Source organism: Anas acuta, chromosome 3 (assembly GCF_963932015.1).
Source record: "Anas acuta chromosome 3, bAnaAcu1.1, whole genome shotgun sequence".
In the NCBI taxonomy this organism is placed as follows: Eukaryota; Metazoa; Chordata; class Aves; order Anseriformes; family Anatidae; genus Anas; species Anas acuta.
In genome coordinates this window covers 118,837,742-118,849,586 of record NC_088981.1, presented here as the reverse complement: position 1 = coordinate 118,849,586, position 11,845 = coordinate 118,837,742, and the positions used below count along the sequence as shown (strand labels likewise).

Below are 11,845 nucleotides of genomic sequence, written 5' to 3'. Positions count from 1 at the left end.
GTCGGAGACTGTCCGTATCATCCACCATTGGAGAGGGGATGGCGGTAGTTGCGTTGAACCGTTTCACTGTCCAGCACGCCAACTTTTCTGTTTGAGTCAGCGCCCGCGCGGCTGCCAGCCCTGGTGTGAAGGAGGAGGCAAATATTCGCGCGGTGGCTGACCGTAACTCAACATCATCTTTACAGGCAGGTGTTAGACCGTGAGTGTCTCTTTTCGCTCTGCTGGACATCGTCTTGGAGATGCTCAGCCAGTCCTGGCGGCGAGGTGCAAATAATCTGTTACATCTCTAGGGAGCCGTGCCCTCGCTCTTTGAGCCATTCCTCAGCAATGCTGCTTATTTCGGAACTGCACAAGCCCAGGTACCGGGTGCTTTCCCCCAGAGCTGGCACACCGGAGGATTTTCCGTGCCGCTCGTCGCACGATCCCTTATCGGTACCGTTACGTGTCCGCACCATCCCCTGGCCTCCGCTCGCCTCCATCAATAGCAGGCTGCTGCCACGACAGAGTCGCTCTGCGCGTCCTCGGAGAGGAGAGGAAGGGTCCCTCGTTGGGACGGGCTCTCCCAGCCTCGGGGTGCGAGTTTTGCTGTTGGAGCGGGACGGGCTCGCAGACAGTCGGCCTCAGAGTACTCCAGACCTTTGGTTTTCAGCCCCCCGTTCGCACGGTGTCGATCTGTGACGTACTCCAGGGAACAGCGGGACGCGTCCCCCAGGAACGTCCCCAGACCGCGCTTCCCGCTCAGCAGGGCCTCGGTCAATCGTCCTTGAGCCATCTCCAAGGCCTGGCTCATCCTGCCCTGTCCTCAAAGGACGAGCTCCATCTCCTTGGCGCAAAACCAGAGCTAACCGCACGCCGGTGTGGGCCCGTGCTCTTGGACCGGGGCAACGGGGCCGGGCCGCTCCCGGGCCGGGCTCCGCAAGCCCCAGCGCCAGGCTCCGGCGGGCCCGGGGAGCTCGGGCCCGGGGGCGGGGCCGCGGGGAGCAGGGACCTGAGGGGCGGGGCCTGGAGGCGAGGCGGGCGTGTCCGTGCCGCCCGGAGGGGGCGTGTCCGTGCCGCCCGGAGGGGGCGTGTCCATGTAGCCCATGGGGGCGTGTCCGTGCCGCCCGGAGGGGGCGTGTCCATGTAGCCCATGGGGGCGTGTCCATGCAGATCAGGCGCCGCGCCGCATGCCGGGACCGAGCCCACGCCACGCGGGGCCCCCCTGGAGACCCCCGTGGGCGCGGAGCGGGCTCGGAACGGGGCCGGAGCTCGGGGCGGGGAGGGGGCGTGGGGAGGGCCCGGGGTGGGCTTTGGGGGCTGGTGTCCGTGTGCTGGGGGTGCGTGCGCTGTGGTGGGGCCGGGTGGTCGGGGAGGTGGGGGCATACTTACCTGGCAGGGGAGACACCATGATCAGGCAGGTGGTTTTCCCAGGGCGAGGCTCATCCCCTGCACTCCGGGTGTGCTGACCCCTGCGATTTCCCCAAATGCGGGAAACTCGACTGCATAATTTGTGGTAGTGGGGGACTGCGTTCGCGCTCTCCCCTGGTTCCGAAGTTCAAAGACAGAGTTGGTGACCGCTGTAGCGATCGTCAACGATGCAGCGATCGTGAGCGATGCATCGCTGGTGACCGATGCAGCGATGGACTGAGTCGATCGCCGTGGACGCGCGGGGCTCGGAGCGCGCTGCGTGCCGTGGAGAGGCCCCGGTGGGCCGGAGCTGCAGAACGGAGAGAGGAGCCCACGCAGGAGCAGGGGGCTGGGGGGAGCTGCCGCCCGCGGGGGAACCGTGCTGGAGCCTGGAGCAGTTTGCTCCTGGGGGATGGACCCCGTGGGACGGAGCCGCGTGGGAGCGGTACTTGAAGAGCTGCTGCTGCCTGTGGGCAGCCCCCGCGGGCTCAGTTCGGGAAGGACGGCACCCCGCGGGAGGGACCCCACGCTGAAACCGCGCTTCCTCCGCGGCTCCTGGGAGTCACGGCAGGGTCCGTGGCTGCCTCCTGCCCCACTTGGCGATGCACCAGCAGAACAGCCAGGATCCTTCTGGATCCTTCTGGAACCCAGCATTAATCATGCCGTGGCTTACAGGAAGGAGAAGTGAGATCATCGAGGGGCAAAAAGAAAGCCAACAAGGAAAGGCAAAGTCAGTTCTGTGCTGCAGCTCGGCAGGTAGGTGCTGCTGGCTGGGGGGGCTGTGGGTGCGTGGGCAGCTGGCGGCGGGCCCAGGCCCACGGCGAGGGGAGGGGGCTCCCGTGGGACCTTCCCCTGGACCCACGCCCGCTCCTTTCCCCCCAGGCAAAGCGGGAGCTCGCCAGGAGCTGGCGCTGCGCTCACCGGGCAGCCCACGCGGGACAGGAGCCGAAGCTCAAAGACACAGCCAGTGATCGCTGTAGCGATTGTGAGCGATGCAGCGATCGTTCGTGAACGATGCAGCGATCGTCAACGATGCAGCGATCGTCAACGATGCAGCGATCGTGAGCGATGCAGCGATCGTTCGTGAGCGATGCAGCGATCGTCAGTCAACGATGCAGCGATCGTCAGTCAACGATGCAGCGATCGTCAGTCAACGATACAGCGATCACCGGCTGTGCCTTTGAACCTCGGAACCAGGGGAGAGCGCGAACGCAGTCCCCCACTACCACAAATTATGCAGTCGAGTTTCCCGCATTTGGAGAAATCGCAGGGGTCAGCACACCCGGAGTGCAGGGGATGAGCCTCGCCCTGGGAAAACCACCTGCCTGATCATGGTGTCTCCCCTGCCAGGTAAGTATGCCCCCACCTCCCCGACCACCCGGCCCCACCACAGCGCACGCACCCCCAGCACACGGACACCAGCCCCCAAAGCCCACCCCGGGCCCTCCCCACGCCCCCTCCCCGCCCCGAGCTCCGGCCCCGTTCCGAGCCCGCTCCGCGCCCACGGGGGTCTCCAGGGGGGCCCCGCGTGGCGTGGGCTCGGTCCCGGCATGCGGCGCGGTCCCCGATCTGCATGGACACGCCCCCTGATCTGCATGGACACGCCCCCTCCGGCCGGCACGGACACGCCCACCTCGCCTCCAGGCCCCGCCCCTCCGGGCGCCGCTGCCGGGAAGCTCCGCGGGCCTGGGCCCGGCCTGGCTGCGGCCGGGGTGCGGGGAGCACGGGGCGTGGGGCGGGCCGGGGCCGGAATCGCCTCCTGCCTCTGCTCCCGCACGGCCTGGCCCGGCTTTTGCTCCTTTCCTTCGCCTGAGCCGCCCCTGACGGGGAGACGGGGAGCTCGGCAGCAGCAGCTCGCAGAGTCACAGAGCTCTAGGGGGTGGCAGGGACCCCCAGAGACCATCGGCTCCAGCCCCCCGCCAGAGCAGTTCCCTAGAGCAGGCTGCCCAGGGAGGCGTCCACACGGGCCTTGGATAGCTCCAGAGAAGGAGACCCCACAGCCTCCCTGGGGTTCATTTTGTGCCCATTGCCCCTTGTCCTGTCCCCGCAAACCACTGAAAAGAGGTTGGCCAAATCCCTCTGCCTCCCACCCCTCAGGTATTTATACACATTGCTGAGATCCCCTCTCGGTCTTCTCTTCTCCAGGCTGACCAGCCCCAGGTCTCAGCCTTTCCTCACAGGGAAGATGCTCCAGGCCCCGTCTCATCTTTGTGGCCCTCTGCTGGACTCTTTCCAGGAGATCCCTGTCTTTTTTGTACCGGGGAGCCCAGAACTGGACACAGTACTCCAGGTGAGGCCTGAGCAGGGCAGAGTAGAGGGGGAGGATCACCTCCCTTGACCTGCTGGCCACACTCCTTTTTATGCACGTCAGGATCCCCTTGGCCTTCTTGGCCACCAGGGCACAGTGCTAGCTCACGGCCAACCTGTCATCCACCAGGACCCCCAGGTCCTTCTCCTCAGAGCTCCTCTCCAGCAGGTCATTCCCCAGCCAGTTCATGTCTCTAAGCAAACCATGCAGGCTTTGACCAAGGCCTCTCCGTGCTGCACAGGGCTGGGGGCAACCTGGGCTGCGGGGAGGTGTATTGCCCATGGCAGGGGGCTGGGGCTGGGTGATCGCTGAGGTCCCTTCCAACCCCGTTCTGTGATCCTCTGATCCCCGGGTTCTCGCTCAACCTGCGAGATTTTTTCCATCGTGTTCTCCCCCTGTTCTCCTGAGGAGGAGGACCAGGCGGGCAGAATTCAGCTGGCCATTGGCAAGGAAGTGCCTTGCCTGCGCCCGTCCCGTGTTTGTGGCAGAGACGCCCAAAGCAGCTCGCTGTGCACCCAAAGAGAGCTGCTCTGCGTGAGCCTCTGTGAGAGCATCCCTGCAGACCCTGAGCACTCGCCTAGGCAGACCCCGGTCCCCAGCTTTGTGATGGGGCCGTCGGTGACGAGCCCTTCCCGCACGCCACAGCCCCGCTCCCAGGAGGTGGTGCAGGGGGTGCCGGTGACTCCTTGTGTACTCGGGCATGCGCCCCTCTGGGTAACCAACGGGCCGGGTGGCTGGGCCCAAAGAGCCGTGGTGAGTGCAGGTAAATCCAGCTGGAGGCCGGCCACTGGTGGCCCCCCCAGGGCTCGGTGCTGGGGGCAGTTCGGTATCTTCAGCAATGGTCCGGACGAGGGCATCGAGTGCGCCCTCGGTAAGTTTGCAGACGACACCAAGTTAGGCACAAATGCTGATCTGTTCGAGGGTAGGAGAGCTCTGCAGAGGGATCTGGAGAGGCCGAGGCCAACTGCACAAAGTTCACCAAGGCCGAGTGCCGGGCCCTGCACATGGGGCACAACAACCCCATGCAACACTACAGAACAACCGGAGAGTTGCCAGTGGAAGGAGAACTGGTGGTATTGGTTGAGAGATGGCTGAACACGAGCCGGCAGCGTGCCCAGGGGGCCAAGAAGGCCAAGGGCATCCTGGCTGTGTCAGAAGCAGTGCAGCCAGCAGGGCCAGGGAGGAGATCGTCCCCCTGGGCTCTGCTCTGGGGAGGCCAAACCTCGAGTGCTGGGTTCAGCTTTGGGCCCCTCACTACCAGAAGGACATCGAGGCCCTGGAGCGTGGCCAGAGCAGGGCTACGAAGCTGGGGAAGGGCCTGGGGCACAAGTCCTGTGAGGGGCGGCTGAGGGAGCTGGGGCTGCAGAAGAAGAGGCGGCTCAGGAGGAACCTTACTGCACTTTACAATTACCTTACAGGAGGCTGTAGTGAGGTGGGGATTGGGCTCTTCTCCCAAGCACCAAGTGATGAGATGAGAGGAAATGGCCTCAAGTTGCACCAGGAGAGGTTTAGGATGGAAATTAGGAGACATTGCTTTACTGAGGGGTGTAATACACAACAAATGTTTGTTCATTGTCTCTTGTATTATAAAAACAAGGAGTTCCGTTTGAGGAGTGGGAGTTGCAAAAGCTCCCTGCTGAAGAAAGGAGCTGTATAATACTTGGCTAGACACTATGAAAATTCCTTTGCTTAATGTAACAAAAAAGAGAACCCCCTCCCCTTCTCTTCTTCTGCATCTCAGTTGCCTCTTTTGTTCAAAGACCCTGCTGCAAAGCTCATGTAACCATCTCCTGATAAGTTGCTAACTAGTGTATCAACATCCTGCCTTCCTGTCTCACGCTGGGCCAACATGACCAAATAAAGAAAGAAGTTGAACCACAACGCTGAGGAAGACTACGGCCTTCATCTTCACGACCACCAGAGGGACAGAGACGACCCCCTAGCAACAGTGCGCGCAGTCGCAGAATATACCAGGATGTGCTGCGTAATCCTGAAATCACCAAGATATAAAAAGGGACCCTGGGGGGGGGGTGAGGTGCGCGCTGTTGGTGGAGCTGAGACTCCCCGGCCACCCAGCGCTGTTTTGCTTGCTGTTGCTTACTCAATAAACTCCTTTCTATTATTAATGCAATGCTCTCTGAAAATTAATTAAGGGGGCAACTTATAACAAGGGGGCTGTGCGGTGCTGGGATGGGCTGCCCAGGGCAGGGGGCGAGTCGCCATCCTTGGAGGTCTGCAGGAAACGTGTTGGTGTGGAACTGGTTTAGTGGTGGGCTCATCACTGCTGGGCTGAGGGCTGGGCCAGCCGGTCCTAGGGGCTTCTACACCTTGAATGACTGGGACTGCTGTGGGAAAAATCTCAATAATTTTCTTCAGACAGGACCTTCTGCAAAGCTGTCTCATTTGTGATTGCATTGTGGGCATCTTGCGAGCAGAAGCGCACAGTAGGAGTTTATCCTAACCTTATATCCCCTATTACCTGTGTTATATACGGAGTGGTAATTCGAGTCGAGAAAATGGTTGATATTAATAAAGAAGGGGGAGATTTGGGAATGTGTCCATGGGGGTTGGAAAGCCCTGTGGTTGAGATAACATTAGACTCTTAACGATGAGGCCATCCGGAATGCAAAAGAGTTTAGAGGGAACAAAGAAGGGTGATTCAGGAGACTCCATGCAGTCTCCGGTTTCTTGTTCTCCAGCCGTTAAGGCATGGAAGTTTCTGGGTGTTTGCTGTTGTTGTTATATTCAAAGTTGTTTGACCAATGAAAAGTTGTTTTGAAAAGAACTGCTGTGGAGACAAGGGTGTAAGAGGGGAGCCTGCCCTCAAGATTAAAAAAAAGGCAGCACGATGAAGTTACATCAGTAAAGAAGCAGGAAAAAGAAGTGAAGAGGAACAGGCTGGCAGAATGGAGACCAGGACGGGAACAGGCACATTGATTGCCTCATGAAGATGGGTTCAGACAAACTCAGCAAACTGCTCAGAGAAGCTCGTACAGAAAGTCGCTGGAAACAGGCGCACCGGAGCTGGAGAGAAGCTTGAGCTGAGAGAAGCGGACCCGGCACACAACTGCCTCTCACTGGTAAGCAGTTGCACATTATGGGGAATCACACGTCCTTAGGAACGAAGACTGTCCTGGTAACCTTACAGCTTGTTCTCCTTATTAACAATCGGACAGTTTTTGAGCCTGAAATATGGGACCAAACTGAGGTCAAGGTGTGGGACTGCAACTAGAAACGACAAGGTTGTGGTGGGATTCCTCGGCACCTGGCGAGCAGTCTCTGAGGCCTTAAAGAGCCGTGTGGGACCAGTCAGAAATGCATGGTTTGCCAGGCAGTGAGGGAGCTGCGGGCTCATTTACTGATCCCACTGCTACGCCATCGGCCCCTCTGCTGCTGCAGCCATCGAAGGCTTTTCTGTTACAACCCCTGCTGACCTGGAGGTGCCTTTTGACCCGGGCCCTATTGGCCTTGAAAAGGAGATGGATCTGCTTTTCTTCGATCCGGGAAGAACGGGATACATAAGGCCTGAAGACCGAGTTGCTTGTCAACTTAAAGCGAGACATATTGTTCAAAGGGAATGGAAAATGGAGACTGTTAAGTCATGGAACTTACAGGATTGTTTGTTATCTTTTCTGATCATACACATGTATAAGCGTACTCGAGTTTATTAAGTCATGGAACTTAAAGGATTGTTCTTTTCTGATTGTACGTATGTACAGGCATAGCCGGGTTTAGTATGTAAAGCCATGTTCTGTATATTTAGAATGTTTGATGTCCGTGTGTGCATGTTGGTGGAGCGCAGACTCCCTGCACACCCAGCGCTGTTTACTTGCCTTTTATACCTTTTAGAAATATTTGTTTTATAAATATTACAAAATTCAGATTGAGTTGAGACTTCATGTATAACACCCAGCACCTGATTTCTCCCCTTTCCTCACTTGAGTCCTGCAAGTTCACCACCCACCCGATGCCCTCCTGTACCCTACACGTTCAATGTGATTTGGCCACCCGCTAATTTCTCCTTTTCCTTCTTTTTCCTTCTTCTCTCGTGACCAGAGCGCCCGTGATTTGTGTTTTTCCCGATCTCGCAGTGCTCCTCCTGTCTCCCTTAGCAAGGATTTCCCCCGCACAAACTGCTGCCCCTGCAGAACCCCCGCTCTGCGTCTGGCTGCGTGCGGGCCCTGCTGTGGGGTGCTGCTCGCAGGACGCGCTCTGGGGCTCTGGAGTCTCCTTCTCTGGAGCTATCCAAGGCCCGTGTGGACGCCTCCCTGGGCAGCCTGCTCTGGGGAACTGCTCTGGCGGGGGGCTGGAGCCGATGGTCTCTGGGGGTCCCTGCCACCCCCTAGAGCTCTGTGACTCTGCGAGCTGCTGCTGCCGAGCTCCCCGTCTCCCCGTCAGGGGCGGCTCAGGCGAAGGAAAGGAGCAAAAGCCGGGCCAGACCGTGCGGGAGCAGAGGCAGGAGGCGATTCCGGCCCCGGGCCCGGCCCCGGCCCCGTGCTCCCCGCACCCCGGCCGCAGCCAGGCCGGGCCCGGGCCCGCGGAGCTTCCCGGCAGCGGCGCCCGGAGGGGCGGGGCCTGGAGGCGAGGTGGGCGTGTCCGTGCCGGCCGGAGGGGGCGTGTCCATGCAGATCAGGGGGCGTGTCCATGCAGATCAGGGGGGCGTGTCCACGCAGATCAGGGGGCGTGTCCATGCAGATCAGGGGGGCGTGTCCATGCAGATCAGGGGGGCGTGTCCATGCAGCCCATGGGGGCGTGTCCATGCAGATCAAGGGGCGTGTCCATGCAGATCGGGGGCCGCGCCGCATGCCGGGACCGAGCCCACGCCACGCGGGGCCCCCCTGGAGACCCCCGTGGGCGCGGAGCGGGCTCGGAACGGGGCCGGAGCTCGGGGCGGGGAGGGGGCGTGGGGAGGGCCCGGGGTGGGCTTTGGGGGCTGGTGTCCGTGTGCTGGGGGTGCGTGCGCTGTGGTGGGGCCGGGTGGTCGGGGAGGTGGGGGCATACTTACCTGGCAGGGGAGACACCATGATCAGGCAGGTGGTTTTCCCAGGGCGAGGCTCATCCCCTGCACTCCGGGTGTGCTGACCCCTGCGATTTCCCCAAATGCGGGAAACTCGACTGCATAATTTGTGGTAGTGGGGGACTGCGTTCGCGCTCTCCCCTGGTTCCGAAGTTCAAAGACAGAGTTGGTGACCGCTGTAGCGATCGTCAACGATGCAGCGATCGTGAGCGATGCATCGCTGGTGACCGATGCAGCGATGGACTGAGTCGATCGCCGTGGACGCGCGGGGCTCGGAGCGCGCTGCGTGCCGTGGAGAGGCCCCGGTGGGCCGGAGCTGCAGAACGGAGAGAGGAGCCCACGCAGGAGCAGGGGGCTGGGGGGAGCTGCCGCCCGCGGGGGAACCGTGCTGGAGCCTGGAGCAGTTTGCTCCTGGGGGATGGACCCCGTGGGACGGAGCCGCGTGGGAGCGGTACTTGAAGAGCTGCTGCTGCCTGTGGGCAGCCCCCGCGGGCTCAGTTCGGGAAGGACGGCACCCCGCGGGAGGGACCCCACGCTGAAACCGCGCTTCCTCCGCGGCTCCTGGGAGTCACGGCAGGGTCCGTGGCTGCCTCCTGCCCCACTTGGCGATGCACCAGCAGAACAGCCAGGATCCTTCTGGATCCTTCTGGAACCCAGCATTAATCATGCCGTGGCTTACAGGAAGGAGAAGTGAGATCATCGAGGGGCAAAAAGAAAGCCAACAAGGAAAGGCAAAGTCAGTTCTGTGCTGCAGCTCGGCAGGTAGGTGCTGCTGGCTGGGGGGGCTGTGGGTGCGTGGGCAGCTGGCGGCGGGCCCAGGCCCACGGCGAGGGGAGGGGGCTCCCGTGGGACCTTCCCCTGGACCCACGCCCGCTCCTTTCCCCCCAGGCAAAGCGGGAGCTCGCCAGGAGCTGGCGCTGCGCTCACCGGGCAGCCCACGCGGGACAGGAGCCGAAGCTCAAAGACACAGCCAGTGATCGCTGTAGCGATTGTGAGCGATGCAGCGATCGTTCGTGAACGATGCAGCGATCGTCAACGATGCAGCGATCGTCAACGATGCAGCGATCGTGAGCGATGCAGCGATCGTTCGTGAGCGATGCAGCGATCGTCAGTCAACGATGCAGCGATCGTCCGTCAACGATGCAGCGATCGTCAGTCAACGATGCAGCGAGCGTCCGTCAACGATGCAGCGATCGTCAGTCAACGATACAGCGATCACCGGCTGTGCCTTTGAACCTCGGAACCAGGGGAGAGCGCGAACGCAGTCCCCCACTACCACAAATTATGCAGTCGAGTTTCCCGCATTTGGGGAAATCGCAGGGGTCAGCACACCCGGAGTGCAGGGGATGAGCCTCGCCCTGGGAAAACCACCTGCCTGATCATGGTGTCTCCCCTGCCAGGTAAGTATGCCCCCACCTCCCCGACCACCCGGCCCCACCACAGCGCACGCACCCCCAGCACACGGACACCAGCCCCCAAAGCCCACCCCGGGCCCTCCCCACGCCCCCTCCCCGCCCCGAGCTCCGGCCCCGTTCCGAGCCCGCTCCGCGCCCACGGGGGTCTCCAGGGGGGCCCCGCGTGGCGTGGGCTCGGTCCCGGCATGCGGCGCGGCGCCCGATCTGCATGGACACGCCCCCATGGGCTACATGGACACGCCCCCCTGGGCTACATGGACACGCCCCCCTGGGCTACATGGACACGCCCCCCTGGGCTACATGGACACGCCCCCCTGGGCTACATGGACACGCCCCCCTGGGCTACATGGACACGCCCCCCTGGGCTACATGGACACGCCCCCCTGGGCTACATGGACACGCCCCCCTGGGCTACATGGACACGCCCCCTCCGGGCGGCACGGACACGCCCCCTCCGGGCGGCACGGACACGCCCCCTCCGGGCGGCACGGACACGCCCCCTCCGGGCGGCACGGACACGCCCGCCTCGCCTCCAGGCCCCGCCCCTCAGGTCCCTGCTCCCCGCGGCCCCGCCCCCGGGCCCGAGCTCCCCGGGCCCGCCGGAGCCTGGCGCTGGGGCTTGCGGAGCCCGGCCCGGGAGCGGCCCGGCCCCGTTGCCCCGGTCCAAGAGCACGGGCCCACACCGGCGTGCGGTTAGCTCTGGTTTTGCGCCAAGGAGATGGAGCTCGTCCTTTGAGGACAGGGCAGGATGAGCCAGGCCTTGGAGATGGCTCAAGGACGATTGACCGAGGCCCTGCTGAGCGGGAAGCGCGGTCTGGGGACGTTCCTGGGGGACGCGTCCCGCTGTTCCCTGGAGTACGTCACAGATCGACACCGTGCGAACGGGGGGCTGAAAACCAAAGGTCTGGAGTACTCTGAGGCCGACTGTCTGCGAGCCCGTCCCGCTCCAACAGCAAAACTCGCACCCCGAGGCTGGGAGAGCCCGTCCCAACGAGGGACCCTTCCTCTCCTCTCCGAGGACGCGCAGAGCGACTCTGTCGTGGCAGCAGCCTGCTATTGATGGAGGCGAGCGGAGGCCAGGGGATGGTGCGGACACGTAACGGTACCGATAAGGGATCGTGCGACGAGCGGCACGGAAAATCCTCAGGTGTGCCAGCTCTGGGGGAAAGCACCCGGTACCTGGGCTTGTGCAGTTCCGAAATAAGCAGCATTGCTGAGGAATGGCTCAAAGAGCGAGGGCACGGCTCCCTAGCGATACAACGGATTATTTGCACCTCGCCGCCAGGACTGGCTGAGCATCTCCAAGACGATGTCCAGCAGAGCGAAAAGAGACACTCACGGTCTAACACCTGCCTGTAAAGATGATGTTGAGTTATGGTCAGCCACCGCGCGAATATTTGCCTCCTCCTTCACACCAGGGCTGGCAGCCGCGCGGGCGCTGACACAAACAGAAAAGTTGGCGTGCTGGACAGTGAAACGGTTCAACGCAACTACCGCCATCCCCTCTCCAATGGTGGATGATACGGACAGGACAGTCTCCGACACGCAGTGTTGCAGAATCGGGCAGCCACTGACTTTTTGCTGCTGGCCCAGGGACGCGGTTGCGAGGACTTTGAAGGAACGTGCTCTTTTAATTTGTCAGATCACAGTGAGTTGATCCATAAAAGGTTGGATTGGCTCAAAGAACACGTGAATGGAATACGAGGGAATGTTAACCCG

General features: G+C 61.8%; 4 non-coding genes across 4 annotated transcripts; 2 read left to right on the top strand and 2 right to left on the bottom strand.

Moving 5' to 3' along the window:
- The first annotated feature begins 1,360 nt into the window (after positions 1-1,360).
- On the top strand, positions 1,361-1,524 carry LOC137855094 (U1 spliceosomal RNA). Its single transcript, XR_011095524.1, has one exon. It is a non-coding gene; the product is annotated as a U1 spliceosomal RNA (small nuclear RNA).
- A 1,056-nt stretch (positions 1,525-2,580) lies between these two features.
- Positions 2,581-2,744, bottom strand: LOC137855095 (U1 spliceosomal RNA). Its single transcript, XR_011095525.1, has one exon. It is a non-coding gene; the product is annotated as a U1 spliceosomal RNA (small nuclear RNA).
- A 5,947-nt stretch (positions 2,745-8,691) lies between these two features.
- LOC137855093 (U1 spliceosomal RNA) lies at positions 8,692-8,855 on the top strand. Its single transcript, XR_011095523.1, has one exon. It is a non-coding gene; the product is annotated as a U1 spliceosomal RNA (small nuclear RNA).
- A 1,100-nt stretch (positions 8,856-9,955) lies between these two features.
- LOC137855091 (U1 spliceosomal RNA) lies at positions 9,956-10,119 on the bottom strand. Its single transcript, XR_011095521.1, has one exon. It is a non-coding gene; the product is annotated as a U1 spliceosomal RNA (small nuclear RNA).
- Between the last annotated feature and the right edge of the window lie 1,726 nt (positions 10,120-11,845).